Raw genomic sequence first — 20,774 nt, 5'->3', positions numbered from 1 at the left:
GGTTGTTTGGTGTTATTTCACCTTCTGAACAAGCAGTCAATCTGAAAAATAAATTTTCCATCATTATTCAAGCTCTGACTGTTGGAAACAAAAATTAAGGTTACTTTTTTTAGCTGCAATTTATTTCAAAATTAAAATCATGTCTCTTGCAACACTGTTGTTTAGAGCTCCTCAACACACATAAACACAGGCCCTACGCCTCAAAGAGCTTATAGTTGAGCCACAACTAATATAATTTATAGAATCAAAATACACAGGCAACAAATCTTATCAAACTTGCTAGTAAAGTGGTCAGCTAGGGAAGGATTAAGAATAGGTACTCTACTGCAGACGTCATTTTGCCACAATATGCTAAAAAATATATGGAAAGATTAAAACAATTAGGTAAGAATTGGAGCAACGGATTAAAAATACTCCGATACTACAAGGATGAGGATGCCTAAAGAAAAAAATTAAAAAGATAAAATGAAGGAATAAAAAAACAAAATAAAAAAGGCTTAAAAATAAAAATTTAAATAGAAAGACTAAGGTTTATATTAAACTAATAAAGACAAATAGCTAAGGACTAAAATAAAAAGGAATGTAAGAAAGAATGAGAGGGGAAAATAAAAATCCATGTATTGCACCCTTCTGGCCACTGGTTTTTATTTAGATTGTAACTTCTTTGGGACAGGAGCTATTGTATGCCTTTGAAGCACTATCATGCTTTTCAGTGCCATATAAAAATAAATCATGTTTTTGGTATCTTCATCCAACACTACAATTTAATTTCCCAAAAGGATTATTTCACAAGTATGGAGATGCTGATGAATAGGTGAGAAAAATCTCAAGGTTATGTTCACTACAGTAACTTGCAAATTTTCACACATCTACTAACAAGCCAATTACCAACAACAAATCCTCATGGTTAGAAAGATTTGCAGTGGATGCACACAAACTGAAAGGGCAACAAAGTCAGACATTTAAATATTTTACTATCACACATGAACAAATGATTTATTTTTAAGGACCAAACCATTACAAATAGACAATTACCTAAGTCTTGGAAAACCATGCATTAATACTGTAAACTTTTGAAGATACTTCTCCCCCCACCCTCCCATTATCAACTGAACTGCAGGATAACATAAGACAAAGTATCAGAAGAGCAGTGGAAAACAGATTTAACTTCTCCGATATTAATTGTGTACTACAGGGTATTATTGTGTACTACAGTGTAACTTCTTGTTTGCAGTGTCTTTGTAACCATGTTGGCCCCAAGATATCAGAGAAACCAGATGGATGAGGTAATATATTTTATTGGGCCAACCTCTGTTGGTGACATAGACAAGCTTCCAACCTACACAGATCTGAAGAAGAGCTCTGCGTCTTTCACCAGCAGAAAGTAGTCCAATAAAAGATATTACCTCTCCCGCCTTGTCTCTTCGATACCCAGCTTGTGTAATTCAGTACAAAAAACTTGAACTTGGATACAACTCATATTCTGAAGACCTATTAGTTGATACATATGACAAAGAAAGGGGTCAAAATAGTCACAGTATTGGGTTTGTAACCTTCTCCTACTTTCCAATCCAAAATACCTTTTGAAATTGACCCCTACACATATTTTAAGATGACTGTCACAAATATCCTATTCTTTTAGCCACGTGTTGAAAATGGTGCAACCATGCCACAAATCATCCCACAGTTAATAAGCAGCGACAGAAAGAGGCGACTAGTCACAGTGTGCACTTCACTATGTATTCACCCCGTGCAGAGTATAGAGCCATGACATTCTCATGCTGACACAGGTTTAAAATGTGATGGGGGAATATCACAAGAGCATGAGATGTCATTTATTTGACATCAATGAAGTCTCCCTTGTTAGAATATCACTGAATGTCCAAAAAAAATGGAAGACAATTTATAAATTACCACAAAGAGGCACAAAGACTATGTTAGGCCCATTGGTTAAGAGGATAAAACAGAATCTCCCCGTATGCTATGGATTAATTATATTTCAAATAATCAAACTGTGGAATATCTTACATTTGCATCACTGTCACATATTCTACACGCACTTTAAGAAAACAGTATTTTCTTCCAGAGAACTGCTGCTGAAGGCAACTCACTAAAATCACAGTTGAGACCATAAAGTCACTTTGGTACTTTCCTGTATTGTGAAAAGCTCTGCCTCCCATGCCATGAACAAAAATTTGGGCCAAGGAATAATACTGAAGTTAGCAGACACATATCCACAGCGTGCAGCACCCCCAGATTTTATGCGGGGTCCTGGCTGCTAGCCCTGCACCCAAGGGTCCCGGCAGCCAGCCCCAACCTCGGCCACCTTTCCCTTGTCCATGTCTCCCCCGTTCCAGAAACCTACTCCCGGCCCCAGCTCTGGGGGCAGGGAGGGCAAACAGGGGTAAGGTGGCTGACTTTCATCACCCCCACTAATAAATATCTTCCAGCGCCACTGCACATATCAATAATCAGAGAGTACATTATATTTCAAAGAGTAAACATGAAATTAACATTAAAACCCCAGGAATTTCAAAGTTAAGGTTGCATTTCCACAAATCACAGAACCACATCCTAACTACTACTACCTCACCTCTGTAGAAAGGCAACAGAAGTGAAATCTCACACTGACACGAATATCAAGCATTCCATAAAGTAAAATGGCCAGTGTAAGCAAAGAAGAAAAACTGCAGTATTTGCTGCTTCAACTAGAGAATACTACGTTTGCAACTCTAATGAGGCAAAGTTAAGATTAGAATAGTCTTTTGAGTATGATCTCACGTGAAACTGAGCTTAATTCTGAGTCTCCTAGCTTTGTACTTTTCTTGTTTTAATTTAACAATTTTTAAAACAATGTACACTAAAAACACTGATATCTTCACCTGACGACCAACACAACTGGTGGCTAAGCAGTCTCAAAATATTGTGTGCCATAGGCAAAAAATCTCTATCAGTCACATGTTCTCACTAACTGTGATTCACGTAAACTACTGAATTTGCAACTGTTTTCTAAATGCTGGAGGAATGTATCACTCTAAAACTAACTAATGAAATCTGTGCTATTTAGAAAGATGATTTTAATGATTCAGTAAAATCAAATTACATTGGTGTCCATACTGCTGCCCATTTAAACAATGCTGTGAAGACCGAGGTCAAAATTAGATAAGTTTAACAAAATTCGTATTTCAAAATTATTGTCCTTGTTTTCCTTGTATTTCTTCCTGTTTTCTCTGAACTTGTACTTTACCATCATGAGTCCAGATTATACTTGTCAACTTACAACTCCAATATCCCAGTTTACTATAATTTACCACAATACACACAAAGAACTAATAAGACAACTTCAGATGATTTGCACAACTCAGGGCTCATAAAAACACTTATTATGTGGAAATGATCTTATTGAAAAAAAGGTGTTTTAAGAATCTCAAAAATGAACTAATTTTGCAGTTTAAAGTATACTTCTACACTACAAAATATTAAATATTCTTAAAGCAAAAAGGTAGAAGAGGCAAAATATAAGGTTTTTGTTTTAGAAAGTTAAGAGAAAATAAAGAAAATTGTGTAGTGAATGTTTTCCACTACTCAAGCATGGGGAAGGGAAGCCAAGACTTCTGAGTTCTATACCAAATTCCTCAAAGCATTTCCAATGTGACTCTTAAGTAAATGACAGCCTTTCTGCACCTCAGTAAAACAGGAAGCAACCTCACAAGTATAAAGAGGATTAATATTTATAAAAAAATGTTGAAATCTTTCAGTGAAAGGTAATATAAAAGTTATCAGTTTGTACAGACAGTCCCAGTTAATAAAGAGACAGTTTAATAAAGTAATGCATAGTAATCATGGTCAGCACTTTAATAAAGCCTGAAGCTATAAAATACTCAATATTGCAACCCTGTGACACAATGTAAGTCTACACTATAAAGACCACACAAGCATAGCCCCATAGAAAAGACTCAGGCTACGCTGACCAGAAAGAATTTTTCTGTCAGTACAGGAACATCACCTTCCTGAATAAAGCTATGTCGATGGAAGCCCTCTTCTGTCAACATAACTACGTCTACATTGGGGTTTTTATCAGCACACCTATATCGGTCAGGGGTGTGAGGTTTACTTCAATTCCTTATTGATGTAGTTATGCCAATATATCCTTTCAGTGTAGATCAGCCATGGTCTCCCTCAAAAGTCTTCCTTTATGGGCTAAGACTGTAATTCAAAAATTTTAAGTGTCAGATCAACAAACGGTTTGAACAGGGTGTAACTAAAAAAAAAAAATTAAGATTTTGCTCAGGTACAAAAAATTCACTATTGGACTAAGACCACGTATGAAACATTTGAGTCTGAAAGGATTTTTTTTTTTTTTTTAAACACAGACACATTTATGTTACTTGGCTAGGTAGTTCTAAAATGGAAAAAAAACCTGGGGTAATTTGTTATTTAATTTGCTGGCAAACTCACCATAGATGGTGACAGGATTCGGTTTCTGAATTGATGTGTTACAAAACCGGTAGGAGAACACTTCAACCTCTCTGGTCACTCAATAAAAGATTTAAGGGTGGCAATTTTGCAACAGAAAAGCTTCAAAACCAGACTCCAATGAGAAACTGCTGAGCTTGAATTAATATGCAAACTAGATACCATTAACTTGGGTTTGAACAGAGACTGGGAGTGGCTGCGTCATAAGACATATTGAATCTATTTCCCTAAGTTAAGCATCCTCACACTTTCTTGTCAACTGTCTAAATGGGCCATCTTGATTATCACTACAAAAGTTTTTTTCTCCTGCTGATAACGCATCTTAATTAATTAGCCTCTTACAGTGTGTATGACAACTTCCACCTTCTCTGTATGTATATATATCTATCTTCTTGCTATATGTTCCATTCTATGCATCCAATGAAGTGGGCTGTAGCCCACGAAAGCTTATGCTCTAATAAATTTGTTAGTCTCTAAGGTGCCACAAGTACTCCTGGTCTTTTTGCGGATACAGACTAACACGGCTGCTACTCTGAAACAATGATTATTAAATGTAATTACCTAACATGTTAAAAAATGTGATATGTTCTTATGTAAATACTCTTGTAAGGACCAGATCAGCACTGTATTAACTTATTTTCACCTTAAGGCAATTATTATGGAAGAGAAAATGAAAATGCTCCAGAATAAAGATATTTTAGTTTTTAAAAAATCATTTTAAAAAGTATTTTCTAAATTCAGGTCATTTATATTAGTTAAAAATATTTTCAGTGTTTTCTATATTATACAAAAACAATAGTTTTCCTTATAGTAATGTGCAGTTAGGGAAATATATTACATAGGGAAATCTCTTTAGGGTAATGTTAGAAAAGAATAATGGAATGAAGGTTTTTTCTACCAGCGTACACAAGACAACTATACGGAGAAGACTAGGCCTAGTGCCCAGCCATCCAAAGTCAACTGGATCCATGCTAGAATGGAACTCCGGAGTGCTTACAATCCCATACTTCAGAGTCTTCAGTGCAGGCTGAAAATTGGCTATACTTTCCCCACTGCTTTACAGAAGATCTTTCAAGTAAGCCTGAGCTAGTCAAGGAGATTTGCTTCAAAATGTTTTAGCAGATGCTAACTAGAGCCCTACATGGGACTATTTTTTAATCCCGCTCCTGCTAGTATGGCAGCGGGTCCTGCAGGATCCCAGTCCCGCTGCAGGGCTCTATACTAGTCCTGTGCAGGGCTCTACTGTGAATAAGATACACGGTCATATTGCAGCCTACTCAGGCAGTCTGCTATTCCAAGAATAAAGAGGGCCAATACTGGAGAAATCCATATAAAGAACTTTATTTAAAGTGTATTTTCAACTCTATAGCATGTCTTTTCCATTACTAGAATTTATCTTTAAATGTTTTATGCTTCATTTTGGCCCTACTTATGGCAATAAATTCGGCTTTTGATGACATTTAAACAAAAGTCTCAACGGGTTTTATATGAAGCTGTATTCTCTCTAGCCTATAATTTAGAGTCCATCTCAGAAAATCTGCTTAGGAAATGAATGGAGTCAGTAAATTGAGAAAGCAGACCAAGGAAAAAATTAACCAATTACAGATGTTCGGCCAAATTCTAATCTTAGATTGGGATAAACCCTCAGGCCCACTGCTGTCACCAGCTCTGCCAAAACACTTTGACCATGTGCTAAGAAGAAGAGATCTACAAGAATGATAAAAGGTTTGAAAAATGTATCTTACACTGAAAGACTACAGAAGCTCATTCTATTTAATTTATTCCAGAAATGGTTAAGAGTTGGCTTTATCATAGTCTACATGGGAGAAGAGATTTCTGAGAGTAGACAGCTCTTTAATCTAGCAGAAAAAGGAATAATGAAATCCAACGGTTGGAAGGTGAAGCCAGACAAATTCAGACAAGAATTAAGGTGCAAATATTTAAGTGAGGGTAATTTAGCCATTGGAACAACAGGATGCTTTGGATTCGCCATTACTTGCAACCAAGTCAAGACTGGATACCTTTTAAAAAAAAAAAGAAAGAAAGAAAAGATATTCTATAGCAAAAAACAAACATTATGGGCGTCATGTAGAAATTACTGGGGAGGTTCTTTAGCCTGTGTTATGCAGGATGTCAGACTAAATAACTAGAATAACCCCTTCTAGCCTTAAAATCTATGAACACCTATGTGGCCTTCTGGCACAAAGACTCTTATGAGACCCTAACCTGTTTTTCTACTTGTTCTGTATTTGTTTTTTGGATCATAATTGTTTTTTACAAATAAAGTTTTCAATTTAAAAAGTTTACACTTTGGTTAAATGAGAGTCAGTCACATGACGATCACCACCACCTGAGATTATCACTATCCTGAAAAAGTACAGTTTCTTCCAACCAGAAGGACCAGCACCTAAAGAAAAATTAGTTTCCTTTAAAAGGGATAGTGCAAAGCAGCCTGTTAATTAATATTCAGAACTGAATACACTTAGACACAATGGGCACTTAAGAGACATGGGGTTAAAATTTGGGCAAGACACGTGCATGTATACTTAACATTTTGGCAAAAACACATGTACTTTTTCTGAGGAAGCAAAATGATCATGAAAAACAGAAGTCAAAACCTTGCAACCCAGACTGAAGGATTCTGCTTTCTGTGGTCACATTTATTGCATGCAAAACAGATTAAGCTATAGTACAAGTGTTCCCCCAAACAATTTTTTATCCCCATAATTATTTTCACCCATGATAAACACATCTGGGCACCTGACAGAAATTTCAGAAGTGAACAACCTGCCAGTAATTGTGAAGAAAAAAAAAAAAAAAAAAAAAAATCAAGCCCATCCAAACCACAAGACCACAATCTAGTGACAGGATAGGCTTTGGAACCAAATTAAGGGGAAAAACAAAGTGAACAAATGCCTCTTGCAACAAGCCTGAATCTGATAGGGGTTAAGTCCATCACTGAACTGTGGGGAGCAAGTTCTAGAACACAGAGCCTTGTAATCATGAGCAATACCAGAAATTTGATAGCAACGCTTGAAAATTCCTGCACTAAAGGTGAGCTGGCAACTTCCCATCCAGAATGAGGGGGGAAGGGGCGGAGGGGGTGGAATAGAATACTTATTGATTTCTACAGAATGTAAGCAATAATTTTAAAACCTTTATGCTTTATAGCTCGTCATTACAAAAACTAGCTCTGAACGTGCCCCAAGGCAGTGTTGTCGTCTGAAGTCTATAGACGGCTTCAACACCTACACAGAGATTATCTATTGCTTAAGGCCTAAATTCTGGACCCAGGCATAACCCAGCCAATTGGGCTCCACACCAGATGTTCCTCGGTCTGGGAGCAAGAAATCCTTCCTTCAGACCATTGCATATCAGCAGAGACACTCTAGGAGTTCTACTTAAACTCGTACAGATCAAGTCACCTCCCCATCATTTGCTCTACCACTACGTGGTGAAGAACGGCCCAAGATCCGCATGCCCTGTCGCCAAATCCCTTTTATACAGCAAAGCAGGGAACCATCACAAAGTGAGCTATACAGATGATGTGAGCATGCGTGCATAAGCTGCCCCAGTTGTGCTCCACTTCATCTACAACGACTGCACCACAACTAAGGTGGTACAGAGTTTGTCTGGGCTTACCCAGGAAGGATAGCTCTGCTTTGTGATGTGTGGGGGGGAAAAGGAAGTCAGAAACTGATGTAAAATAAAAGGGCTTGGGGTCAGCTTTGCAGCAATGACTCCCCCCCGCCCCCCCGAAAGTGCATGAAGGTACGAAACCTGGGTGGGGAAAGTCTCTTTGCTTCATGCAGGGAGGAAGCCAGCAAACAGGATTGTGAAGCAGCAAGGCTCCAGGGGCATGGAAAAGGATGAGCTCGGGAAAACAGGGGGCTGTTATCCCCCGGCCCCAGAGGCAGGGAAGGGCAGGCAGAGGAGAATTACAAATAGGACACACAAGGGGCATGATTTAGGAAGTGAAGCTGCAGTGTCTACTGCAGTCACTAGACAGCGTGGCTTCAGGCTCACGCTGAAAGGGGAGAGTGGAAAGAAGGGGAACTAGCATCCCCCTGCCCTAGGTACTTCCACCCACAGGCAGGACGGAAGCTGCAATCTGGGAGGCTGAATTGGCAAGCAACCTAGCATCTGAAACAATCCCCGTGCACTGGGAGGGGGAGGCAAGGAAATTTAACTGTTTCATGTACCAGCCGTGCTGCAAGTGGATGTATGGGCTATCAGGCTACACCTCTTTCTGGCTGTGAGCAGGTTGTTGCTCAGGTGTCTGTACCTTTGCTGGAACGGGGACAAGCAGCGGCAGCAGCTGCAGCACAGGGCACTAGAGGCATGGGATGCTCACAAGTACAGGGGCTTCTAATGCCCAGGGTGGTGTGTTTAATAACCCAAGGCATAACCCATGGCAGCCCCATGGACTGAGAGAGGGAAATGACCAAGAGAAAGAGTCCACACATGCAGGTGGGCAGGCTGTGTGTATTAATCGGGTAGTCAGCAGAGCTGTGCAGCAAATGGTCAGTGAAGTTGTTTCTGAGATTTCCTCCACAGCATTACAGCGCTTCCAAAGGGCACAAGGTCACCTAGAACCAGGATGTTCTCTTCCACTGAACATAAGGGATGGCAGTAATGCCGATCCCAAGACCGAGTGTGATCTGAACCATACAGAAGTTATGGGGATGGGTGGCAGAGGTGGTATCTAGCCTTCCAGCCTGGCAAGGGATGGCAGTTGCAAGGGCCGCAGCGAGGTGCAGGGACCGTGCTCAACCAGTCACTCAGTGAGTTCACCTGAAGGGGACAGGAGTGAGCCTATTGGGGTAGTAAATACTCAGGGCCCAGGAGTGGGAGGTCCAGAAGCCTGGGAAGAGCCACCTAGGGGTGGCACCTTCAGTGGGGGCACAGATGGTATTACACAGCTACCGCAAGTTAATTTGCATTTACTACAGCAGGTTCAGGCAGCTGGGTGTGAGGGGTCTGCACAGGGTGACAGGGTAGGCCCAGCATGGGCTCAAGTTTGGGCAGCAGGACAGGGGCAGGCCCCCGGCCAAGGTAGCAAAGTCTGTGTTGGGAACGAACCCCCTGGGCACGTATAGACTCATCGGCCATCAGGGCACGCAACATCATGGGACACAGTAGAGCAGGGGTGGGCAAACTTTTTGGCCCAAGGGCCACATCGGGGTTGCGAAATGGTATGGGGGGCCGGGTAGGGAAGACTATGCCTCCGCAAACAGCCTGGCCCCCGCCGCCTACCAGCCCCCTCCCATTTCCCGCCCCCTGACTGCCCCCCTCAGAACCCGCCACGCATCCAACTCCCCTGCTCCTTGTCCCCTGACCGCCCCCTCCCAGGACCCCCGTCCCTAACTGCCCGCCCAGGACCCCACCCCCATCCAACCCCCACCACCTGCTCCCTGTCTCCTGACCACCCCCCATCCCCGAACCTCTGCCCCACCCTGCAGTGACGTAGTGCGGGGGAAGGGAGACAGCGGGGGAAGAGCCACGGCAAGCCTCCCCAGCCAGGGGCTCATGGGCCCGGCAGGATGGTCCCGAGGGCCGCAGTTTGCCCACCTCTACAGTAGAGGCTCCCAAGGGGTCTATGGGGGAGCAGGGCTCTGCAGAACTCCCTCCATGCAGTCCTGAGAACAGTTATGCCAGGGTGGCTGACCCGATGGGAGTTCACCTACTCAGTACAACTAAAGATAAAATCCTGAGAGGCAAATACGTGGATATATTATCCCTATTGTACAGGGAGGTGTTGACAGACAGTAAACATCGGCAAGGCAAGCAAAACAGCAAGCTGCCCAAGAGGCCAAGGGTGCCAAGAACATGGGAAAATTGGGAGGCTGCCTTTCTCATCTATGCGGGTGTTACAGTACAGCCTACCCAGAGAGGAGCCCTGCCTTGGTTAAGTATATGGATATAATTAGGTGGGCACACAATATATTTGGGGGCATGTCCTGGTTTAATTATGATGAGCAGTTTCAATTCAGGGCAGCAACACAACCTGGGACAAGGTGGGACATACCTCATCACACACTGTGGTTGGAGTGGATGACACAAAGGGCACCAGGAGTTCACACCGACAGTGGTTTGTTCACACTGCAGCAAGCTCGGGAGGGGCCCCAAGCATGTAATAGTATTTGCTGGGCATTTAATGATGGTGGTTGTTTTCGCAACCCCTGTAGATACAGACACATTTGCGAGGCATGTTTTGGGATGCTGTAACAGGGTCCATGACCCGCCCCTCTTCCTGGGGCCCGCCTACTGCACCCAATAAGGCTCAGAGAGCTTCAGGGTTGTGCAACACCCATGTCTTTATTTAACAACAGTTATCCCACCACCAGTGTTTATCTATTTACAAGCTTTACAGGATTATTCAACCTCTTTCACAGGCAGAGTCAGCCTTCAGCTAGGAGGCCTCCAGTTCCCTCCCTGACTGACTGACTTCTCCCTGGCTGCCCCCAAGCCTTCTGCCTCCCTCCCAGGCTTTATAGCCCTTGGCTTGTCAGGCCAGCAGGTGTTGCCAATCATCAGGCCTTTTCCATCAGCCCCAATCTGTTTCTCCTGATTCAAGCTGACTGGGCAGGGGCTAATTAGGTGCTTTTGCACCAGCACCCTGCTACAGATGCATTCAGCCTGTTCTTGCCAGAGCAGAAAGGGAAGATCACAGGGAGGAAACAAGAATGGGGTTGGCACAAGCGCCAACTGCAGGGTGGCGCAGGTGTAACAGTGTCTGGTACACAGAACACAAGCTGGGGAGGGGGACATGCTGGGGGTGGTGTAATGGGCATGGACTCCAATGCCAGTTAGGCCGGATGTGTTAAGGGTGCTCCTATGGGATTACCCTAAAAGGGCAGATTGGGCATATTTGTGGGAGGGGTTTACAGCAGGATTTCGGATCCCTTTTGTGGGAAATAGAATTCATTTGATATCAAAAAATTTAAAGTCAGTAGCTGGGATGGGACATATTGTTCAAAAAAAATATTGTACAAGAATTAAGATAGCTGGGCCATTTCATCAGCTGCCTATACATGTTTGCCCCCTGGGGTTGGTCCCCAAGAAGACCCCAAGGACATACCGATTAATTCATCACCTGTTATACCCACAAGGTGGCTCTATTAATGATGGAATAGACCCAGCACTATGTTCCGTCCGCTATTCCTCCATTGATGAAGCTGTTCGTATCATATGGGCGTGTGCCCCTGGGGCGCTAATGGCTAAATGTGATATCAAGTCTGCTTTCCGACTCCTGCCAGTGCGTTATTTGGATGATTTTTTGTTCGCAGGGTGAGCCGGATCAAATGAGTGTGTTCACTTGTTGGACACATTTCAGGCCCTGGCTAAAAGGTTGGGGGTACCCCTAGCGGAGGAGAAAACAGAAGATCCTTCCACTACATTGACGATCACACATGGGACAATGGGTTCTTTCTCCCCAGTAGAGCTGCGAGGCAAGAGGCCATTTGGAGATGTCTGGGAACTTGGCGGGGCTGGGGGAGAGGCAGCCAAGCAAATTACTGGTGCCTCCTTGTGGTGGATGTTCAGTGCAGGTACTCCATAGGGAGGGCAGCTAGTGACCAGATAAATGGCCTGGTAAAGGACTTAAAAGGAGGTACTGGATAAAGGAGCAGAATGGGGGGAGGGGGTTGGGGACTCCTCTGATTGGTATGGCAGGGAGCCAACCCTCCTACCCCCTTCTCATAGCCCTCCTTAACCCTCTTATGAGGGAGGTGGATGGTAAGGTCCAAACCATGGGTGAGCTGGGTGACCTGAATGGAAACAAAGAGGGGCTGGTGGAGGCCCCGGAGAATTGATTTGAATAAGCATAGATTTGCCTGCACTGTACACTTTATCTGCCAGGTGGTCCCAGACATCTATATAATAAAGTTGCGGTCTGATTAAAACCGATAACATGTCTCCTGTCCTTCTTGCAGTGTACCCAGACAACAAAAAGACATTGGTTCTACTACAAGAGAACAGTTATAGAGAATGGAACAGAATTAATCCAAGACTGGTGTGAACTGCCTATACTCACCTCAATGGAAATCATTAAAACTATGCTACTCATCTCAGGGAAGTAAGAACTTAATCTCAAAAATTTCCAGAGGTTTTGATCGGCCCATCTCAAAACAAACCTCCATGCACCTAAGAGTAGTGGGAGTGAACAAAAGAAAAAATTCTGGCTCTTGACATTCTGGATGGTCAAAAATTAATCGACGGTATTTTCCTCTATCTTAAAAGTATAGAACATGCTTAGTAAACATCCAAAAGAGGACTATTTTCAGGTAAACAAATTATTTTGTAGTCGTCCAATATTTTCAGGCTTATTGAGACGCTGTGGTTTGATGGCATGTAAGACACCTTCCATGTTATCTGGTTAAAACATCACTAAGCAAATGGATCACTTGGAATTCTCCTCTCTCAGTGGGAGTCATATTTCAATACAGTCACTTCAGTGAAGCACTGGCTTTAACTACTACTAAGCTGGCTTTCAGCATTTTTCCATCTTAACTTCTCATGTTTAATAAGCATATTTTTCTACCCTATCCCCCTCACCTTTTGGGTATAATCTTGCATGTGGAAAGGGACCAGCTCTTATAGACATCTGACTATACCAGAGGTGGGCAAACTACGGCCCGCGGGACCATCCTGCCCGGCCCCTGAACTCCCAGCCGGTGAGGCTAGCCCCCGGCCCTTCCCCCATTATCCCCCCCTCCCCTGCAGCCACGCTGCAGCGAGGGCAGCGGGGCTGCAAGCTCCTGCTGCTCTGAGCAGCATGGTAAGGGGGAGGTGGCAGCATGCGCGCAGCAGTGCAAAAGTTGGGTAGGGGGTCCCAGGGGCAGTCAGGGGACAGGGAGTGGTTGGATGGGGTGGAGGTTCTGGGGCGGGGCGATCAGGGGGGTTTGGATAGGGTGTGGGAGGCCCAGGGGGCCTGTCGGGAGGTGGAGGGGTAGGATAAGGGGAGGGATCCCAGGGGGTGTGGTTTGGGGTAGGGGGTCCCGGGAGGGGGAGGTCAGGCGACAAGGAGCAGGGGGGTTGGATGGATCAGGGATCCTGAAAGGGGCAGTCAGGGCGTGGGAAGTTGGAAGGGGCATATAGGGGGGAGGGGACCAGGCTGTTTGGGGGGCACAGCCTTCCCTACCCAGCCCTCCATATAGTTTCACACCCCGATGTGGCCCTCTGGCCAAAAAGTTTGCCCACCCTGACTATATGGTATATCAGATCAAAAAGGCATTGTACACTAAAATTACAATTTGTGCCAAATTTTCAAATGATGTAATCAGACTAGCTCTACAGATGTCAATGGAACTGAGTCAGATACCACAAGCTGAGGATCTTTAATCATACATAAAATGGGACATTCAAAATTAAAAGCTTACACACCAACTAACTCTGCCCCCTTCCGTGTATGATTTATCTATCTATCCATGGCTTATTTAGATAGCCCAATGTATAACACTATATTTAGTTGAATATATGTGCATTTCATTAGAAAGGATGTGGAACTTTTACATTTTTTTGCCAGATAGCAATTTGCTTCCAAGGGTTGTGTGTTCAAGGAACAAAAATCCTCTTGCAATTAATATGCACAAGGAGCAAAATTAAAGTTTCTATAAAAACTTTAACAATGCATTTCCCCTGCTCAATGAAGTTCTCAGCCTGAACAGTCCACTGACAATTCGTTTTCATATAACATTTCCCGGGCGGAAGGGCAGGGAGAGACAGGGGAACGAAGGAGGAAAGATGAAAAACACGATTTTGTTGCAGACTGGCATGAAAAGTTCACAAGGAACAAGCAAATCCTGTATACATGTTTAGGTTTGCGTTTGCTGGTATAATTTCAGATGCTGGTATGCAATACCTCAGTAGTCAGAAAAGTGTGTAGTATAATCAAAAGGATAAAGTTATTCTTTCTCCCCACCCTTTGTATGGGATACATAAATAGAGTAAAAGGCTAAATTCTAACTACACTGCAAATCCTAAGCAAAGTTCATTTAGGTTAAGTTGCTGTATTTAACAAAGGTAAAATACACATGCTACCTCGTTAGAACATTATCCCTGAGAGGATCCAGTTATGTTTAGCATAGCCAAGAGGTGTCTCTCAAGAAGGCTGTTACATTATAATGAATTAATGTAACTGGGAGCCAGAGTGCCATCTGTAGCCTATTAATGTTAATGTTGCAAGAGAGCCTTCTAGAGATGAATTTCAAACACTGAAAATCTACAGTGAATAATTTTTGTGCCAGCTCTGTTACAGTTGCTCTACACCTCAGTAAAAACCGTAATGATAGTGGTCTGAAGCCTCATAGGTTAAAAAATTAGAAGGTGATTTTATTTGTATAAGGTGGGTGAGTGAAAGATGTAGGTAAAGTCAGCAATGTAAATACTGGTGCAGAATTACTGTGTCTTTGCAGTATATTTGTACAAGAAAAACAAAACTGAACAATAGCAAAAAGGAGAAGCACAAAAAAAACCACACACATTGGACTACAACTATACTTAAAAGGTACATAAAACCACAAATTTAACAAGTTAACAATAAGCGCAATTAAAAGACCAACCAACATTCTTGGCATAAGGATTAAAGCTTGTGGAAAAGATCAAGTCTCACTTTTAAAATGTTGTTGTTTTCAGTTTCATTGATTGTGCTTCAGCTCCACTGTAGTAACTAACATATCCAATTCTCCAATTACGGCAAGCACACAGTGTTTCAATCATTCCAAAATTAATACAGTGCATAACTGGCAAATTGTATTAAGGTGGGCATAGAAACTATGGAGATATGCGCTCTAGACATAGATATACACATCCAAGGTATTAGAGTATGGGTAACTATTTGCATCTGCTGATTTTGTTCAGGTTACAAAGAAATTGTAGTGGTGAAAAAAGAAGAAACAGGAACAGAATCTTTAAGGAAAATTAGCAGGTTAAAACAAAAGCACAGGAAATTTTATTAGCATAGTGCCTCAGTAAGCTAGCTTTTTCTGGTATACAGGTGCAGGACTTCCTAAGAACAAGTGGAGAAGTGAAATTTTTGTCACGTGACTTATTGCCAGCAGTTAACCGGAAGTTCAAATATCAAGAGTAAAACCACTCATTCTGTATTGTCTAAATTGTGCATACTGTTGCGATTGTGTATTGCAGTTTACCAAGGGTAATACACTCTTATGAATTGATGCTCTTGTAATCATAAAAGTTCAGAGCAGATTTCAAGGGCTACAGATTTCGGGGGCAAAAAAACCACTCCTAAAAAAACCACCAACCACAGTAATCCAAACAGTTTACTTGAAAATGTATTCAGAGCCTGGTTAAATGACACGAGACAGTCATACTATTTAGATGTGAATTCTATAAACCAACAGACAACAACATAATGCTGAAACAGTCTTCACACCACAGTGAGACATTTAGCAAACCATGAAGACGCCTACAGGTTCCTAACAAAAGATTAGTGGTAAGATTTTTCTTCTGTGGCTACATTAACCACTGTACAAAACTCAATTTCTTCTTTTAAAATCTAGATGTTCATGCTGGAGCTCAAACCTCAAAACAATGAATGGAAAAATAAAAAATATCACTACATTTAAGTCTAGACTTAAAAGAAAATAAGACAAAAATGTGACTAGAGGAATTCCAGCAGCTTTTTTTCTTGTCTTTTACATTTTTAGTCATTTAATAGCTAAGTAAAATGCACACCATTTCTGCTATATTTATACTTTTTTATTGTTTTGTATCTACTATGTACAAACTCATAGACATTGTCTGCTCAGAGGACCTTACAATCTACAGCCAGATAAACAAGTAGATTAGAAGTCGAACAACTATAGACAATTTATATATAAATCAACTAAACTCACCCCCCAAAAATATAGCAGGATTAAGTTTTGAAAGGGACTTAATATGACAAGAATAGGGGCCATGTTGATGAGTTTACGGCAGAGGTAGGCAAACTATGGCCCACGGGACCATCCTACCCAGCCTGAGCCCCCGGCCGGGGAGGCTAGCCCCTGGCCCCTCCCCTGCTGTCCCCCTTTCTGTGCTGCTGTGTGGGCAGCAGGGCTGCGAGCTCCTGCCACTCTGGAGGGAGCGGTGGTGACACATGCGCAGCGATGCAACTGTTGGGCAGGGGTCCCAGGGGGCAGTCAGGGGACAGGGAGCGGTTGGATGAGGTGGAGCGGTCCGGGAACAGGGGGGTTGGATAGGGCATGGAAGTCCCGGGGGGCCTGTTGGTTGGGGGGTGGATAGGGGGTGGGATCCCGGAGGCAGTCGGGGGGGTTAAATAGGTCGGGGGTTCTGAGGGGGGCAGTAAGGGGGCGGGAAGTGGGAGGGAGCGGAGGCCTGGTTGTTTCGGGGTGGGGGGGCGCACCACCTTCCCTACCCGGCCCTCCATACAGTTTCGCACTCCGATGTGGCCCTCAGGCCAAAAAAAGTTTGCCCACCCCTGGTTTAGGGAGTTATTTCTATGCAGAGCAGTTCAAAAAGCTTCTAAATGTATTTATACTAACTCTGTTGTATTGCCAAGAGTTATTTCTTAAATAACTCAAAAGCATTAAACAATTTTTCTAATTAAAATTACAGTTAAAAAAGATAGTTAATACTTAAAATAATCTGGACAGAAGCTGTGCCTTCCTTGGTGTCTTATACAGCAACAACCACATCCTAAGTGCTCTACTTAAGATGACACTGACATTCAGGCCGTCATTAGCACTTCACTTGCAAGATCTAGAATGAATTTCCAGTTCCCCCTATATTCTTTCATCTGGACTTAGTCACTGATCTATTGCAGTACTCCAATCTTTCCTTCAAAGTCATACATAAAATGTTAGCTTCCTTTTCTGCCTTTAGCATGTTTGAACTAAGTTTTTAGAAAGTAAAAAAACATTCAACTTTTTAGTTCAACTCTTTTCCTCACTTTGAACTTGTATGAGAAAGTGTCTCTGAGCAAGTCATGTAAATTAAATGCAGGAGGAACATGAAAATTATATATCCATTTTACAAACTTTAACTTTAATACAAAGGGAAAAAAACTCTGTATAATCTTTTATATGGGAAAACCTTGACTGATAGGGTTCAATTATTTGTTTTAAATGACTACATTTATCACATGAGATCACTTTGACCCAGAGTTCTATCTATTTAAAAACAAAGATATAAAGAACTACAATTTACTAAAAGTACTAGATGCTAGAAACAGTTAGGTTAAATAAAGTTGCTATTTGTCAAACGGTGTAAATGACAAACACAATATATTTTTATTCACATTACCAATAAAGGGTTTGTTTCAAGGTCAAATATTTTCATAGCATGGTATTATTTAATACACAGATTAAATACATGTACCACTCATGATTTTTAAAAGCAATTTTCTAAAACTGAGGCGCAACTGACATGCTCCAATCAGGTAAAAGCAATAAGTAATGGAATTACCCATACATCTGAAAGGTGACTAAAAGACTAGTAAATGGATTAGAAACCATGTAGCATAGAGCTATGAAAGGCTGGGTGGGGTGACCACAGGCCAGCATCTGTAAGAACCAGCAGAGGGAAAAGAAGATGCCACAGGCTAGCAGCATTTCTAAGGCCATTGTTTTTGATGATTTAACTGACTTGTTCAGGTTACTAAATGACATATTTTTGGTGTTGCAGCCTGGTGTAAAACTTTTCAATTTGATTGTCTTATAGAGAAAGCAATTTTGACAGTTTGTATAGATCTGATCTATTTTATGAATACAAGCAAACATCAGAAGGAAAACTGACTGAATAACCTCTGTTAAAAAGAAAGTCTCCATTTCTGTATAAAGTGTAAGTATTTAGTCACATTTAGAAACCTGGCTTCAGTTAAGAAACAGATTATAATTTTTCCCCTAAAATTTATGGGGGTGGGAAGTTTCTGATCTCTCTTTCAGAACTAGAATTTGCTGACAGAAATTTAACATTTTGAAGCTCAATTTACTGAAATTTATACACAATTGAAAGTTGTACTTTAAAAGAATATCTTACCGAGTAAGTTTTTAATTCTGAATACAATATTCATGCATGTTTCTAAAGATTGGAGGTGGTCCTCTGATTAAACTCAAAACTGCTTTTAACCACATTTTGAATGAATTGTGTAGCAAGAGCATAATCAATTTGGATTTTAATGAAAATGATTTGTAACATGAATAGGTTTATAACCAGAAACTAACTATATATGATGTACTTTTTCCTTTCTTAAAGAATGCATTCTACAAATGTGTCTCTTTCAAACAATTAAGTTTTATAGTAACAGGAATTAATTTAATATTGTTGTGGGGTTTATATCTACAAAAATAATTTTGTTCGAACTTCATGTAAAAGTTAATAAAAATTCTGACTAAAAGATAGGTGAATAGGATATCCCCTTTTAAAGTGGATTCTTCTTCCCAGATAATTTAATTAAGTATCTCAGAACATCTCAACTTCCAATAAACATTTTTTCTCTTCATGACAACTTGATGTCTGATAGTTAGGGCACAGGTCTGGAAACCTGGCTGGAAACTCTGATACATCTTACAACTCCAATTTCCCGTGTGACATTAAGCAAGTCATTTCAACCCATCCATAAAAATGGGGATACCTAAATTGCAGTAATCCTGTCATGTGTTTTGAGATCTTTGTATAAAAACTACTCTGAAAGAACAAACTCTGGGCTCAATCATACAAATACTTACACATGCTCAACTATACTACAGTGAATAGTCTCATTGATTTCAATGGTATTACTTATGGTAGTAAACTTAAGTACATGTGTATTTACAGAATGTGGGGCCTCTGAGATTACCCATTATTATAGGAATCTCTCTCAAACTGATTTCTGTGACATCACTTTAAATATCCATCTTTGCATCAATAACTAAGGATATTCCTATTAACAATACTGCAAGAGATGCTTCTAATTTCCTTCTCTTAAATTTCATCATTTAGAAGCAATATTATTCTTATGAACTTATCTGAGAAGCAACTCTTAACTAGCCTCTTTTATTGCACCCATTAGGGCATATACAGTGACATATTTTATTTAAAATATTTGTGTTTTGCTATGGACAACTTCAATTTTAAAATGCTTTATTTAAACAAGGGTTTATTTCAATATAACAAGGAAAAAGTAACTTCAACTCTTGTTTTGCTAAATATAGTTACAGATGAATATTTGAAGTTCTTCTGTATTCTTAATTGTAACTTCTAATACACCCCCACAAAGTTAAGGGAAAGGAGAAAAGGCAGGGGGAATACATATTAACAGTTTACAACAGCTAGTTGAAGAAGAGAAAAATAGGCAAGCATTTCATTCGTCTGAAAAAAAAACTCTAAAGGTTTATTTTAAAATCTTGCAAATTAAAGACGTTCTTAGACCCTAAGGGGGGAAAGAAGGGGTGAATTGTTTTTGCGCTGCAATTCAGAAAAAAAAAATCCATGATAGTTAGCCATTACCACCTGTTTTACATTATTAACATAACTTCATCATCATTAAAAAGTTCTTACAAAATTCTTTCTGCTAAAAGTCTACACATCTTGGCATTCAAGAACATTAAAATTAACTTTCATAAACTCTCTCTTGATTACATGAAACAAATGAATCTTCCAGATGATAATTCCAATGAAAGAGCAGAACACTTTACTTTTGATCTAATAAGTCCATCAAAGAAACCGAGCACAGAGTATGATTCCACACTAGCTGTAATCTCCATTTTAAGGAGACCTGTCATATTATTTTAAATTTTATTCCAGGCCCAAGAGAACAGTCTGTATAACTACTACGCTAATCTTAAGTGTATATTATGTGGGAAAAGAATAGCTACTTACCCTACAATAACTGTGGTTTTTTTGAGATGTTGTAGACAATGTGGATCCCACTGTAGATATGTATGTGGCTCATGTGAGAGAGTTCATATATTTTTTGAATAGCAAAATCCATCAGAACTGTGCATGCACTCCATGTCTTCTCCTGCTCCCTAGTGAGAGCATGAAGGGAGGAATGGCTGTGAACCTCCCTCAGTTCCCTCACCATTTGAAGTCCATGGTAGCTGAGACCTCTGAAAGCAGGGGTAGAGGATGGGCTGGTGTGAGATCCACAGGGATTATAACATTTCGAAGAACTACAGTTACTGTTTGTTCTTTGAGTATGTGTCAGTATGGATCCCACTTTAGGTGACTAAGCAGCATCCTCTCAGAATGAGAATGAGGAATTTCAGCCGCATCAACTGAACAGAAGTTGAAGTACCTTTCTTCCAAATTTGGCATCTGCTCTAGCCACTAAATCCAACACATAATGCTTGACA

The 20,774-nt window shown here is 41.1% G+C and overlaps 1 protein-coding gene across 6 annotated transcripts in view; it reads right to left on the bottom strand.

Annotated features, from left to right (window-relative positions):
• Window positions 1–20,774, bottom strand: part of MEF2A (myocyte enhancer factor 2A) — a 161,423-nt gene that overhangs the window by 103,501 nt on the left and 37,148 nt on the right. The window lies entirely within an intron of this gene.

This window comes from Lepidochelys olivacea, assembly GCF_965140295.1.
Source record: "Lepidochelys olivacea isolate rLepOli2 genome assembly, chromosome: 10".
NCBI lineage: Eukaryota > Metazoa > Chordata > Testudines > Cheloniidae > Lepidochelys > Lepidochelys olivacea.
This window is presented reverse-complemented; position numbering and strand designations above follow the sequence as displayed.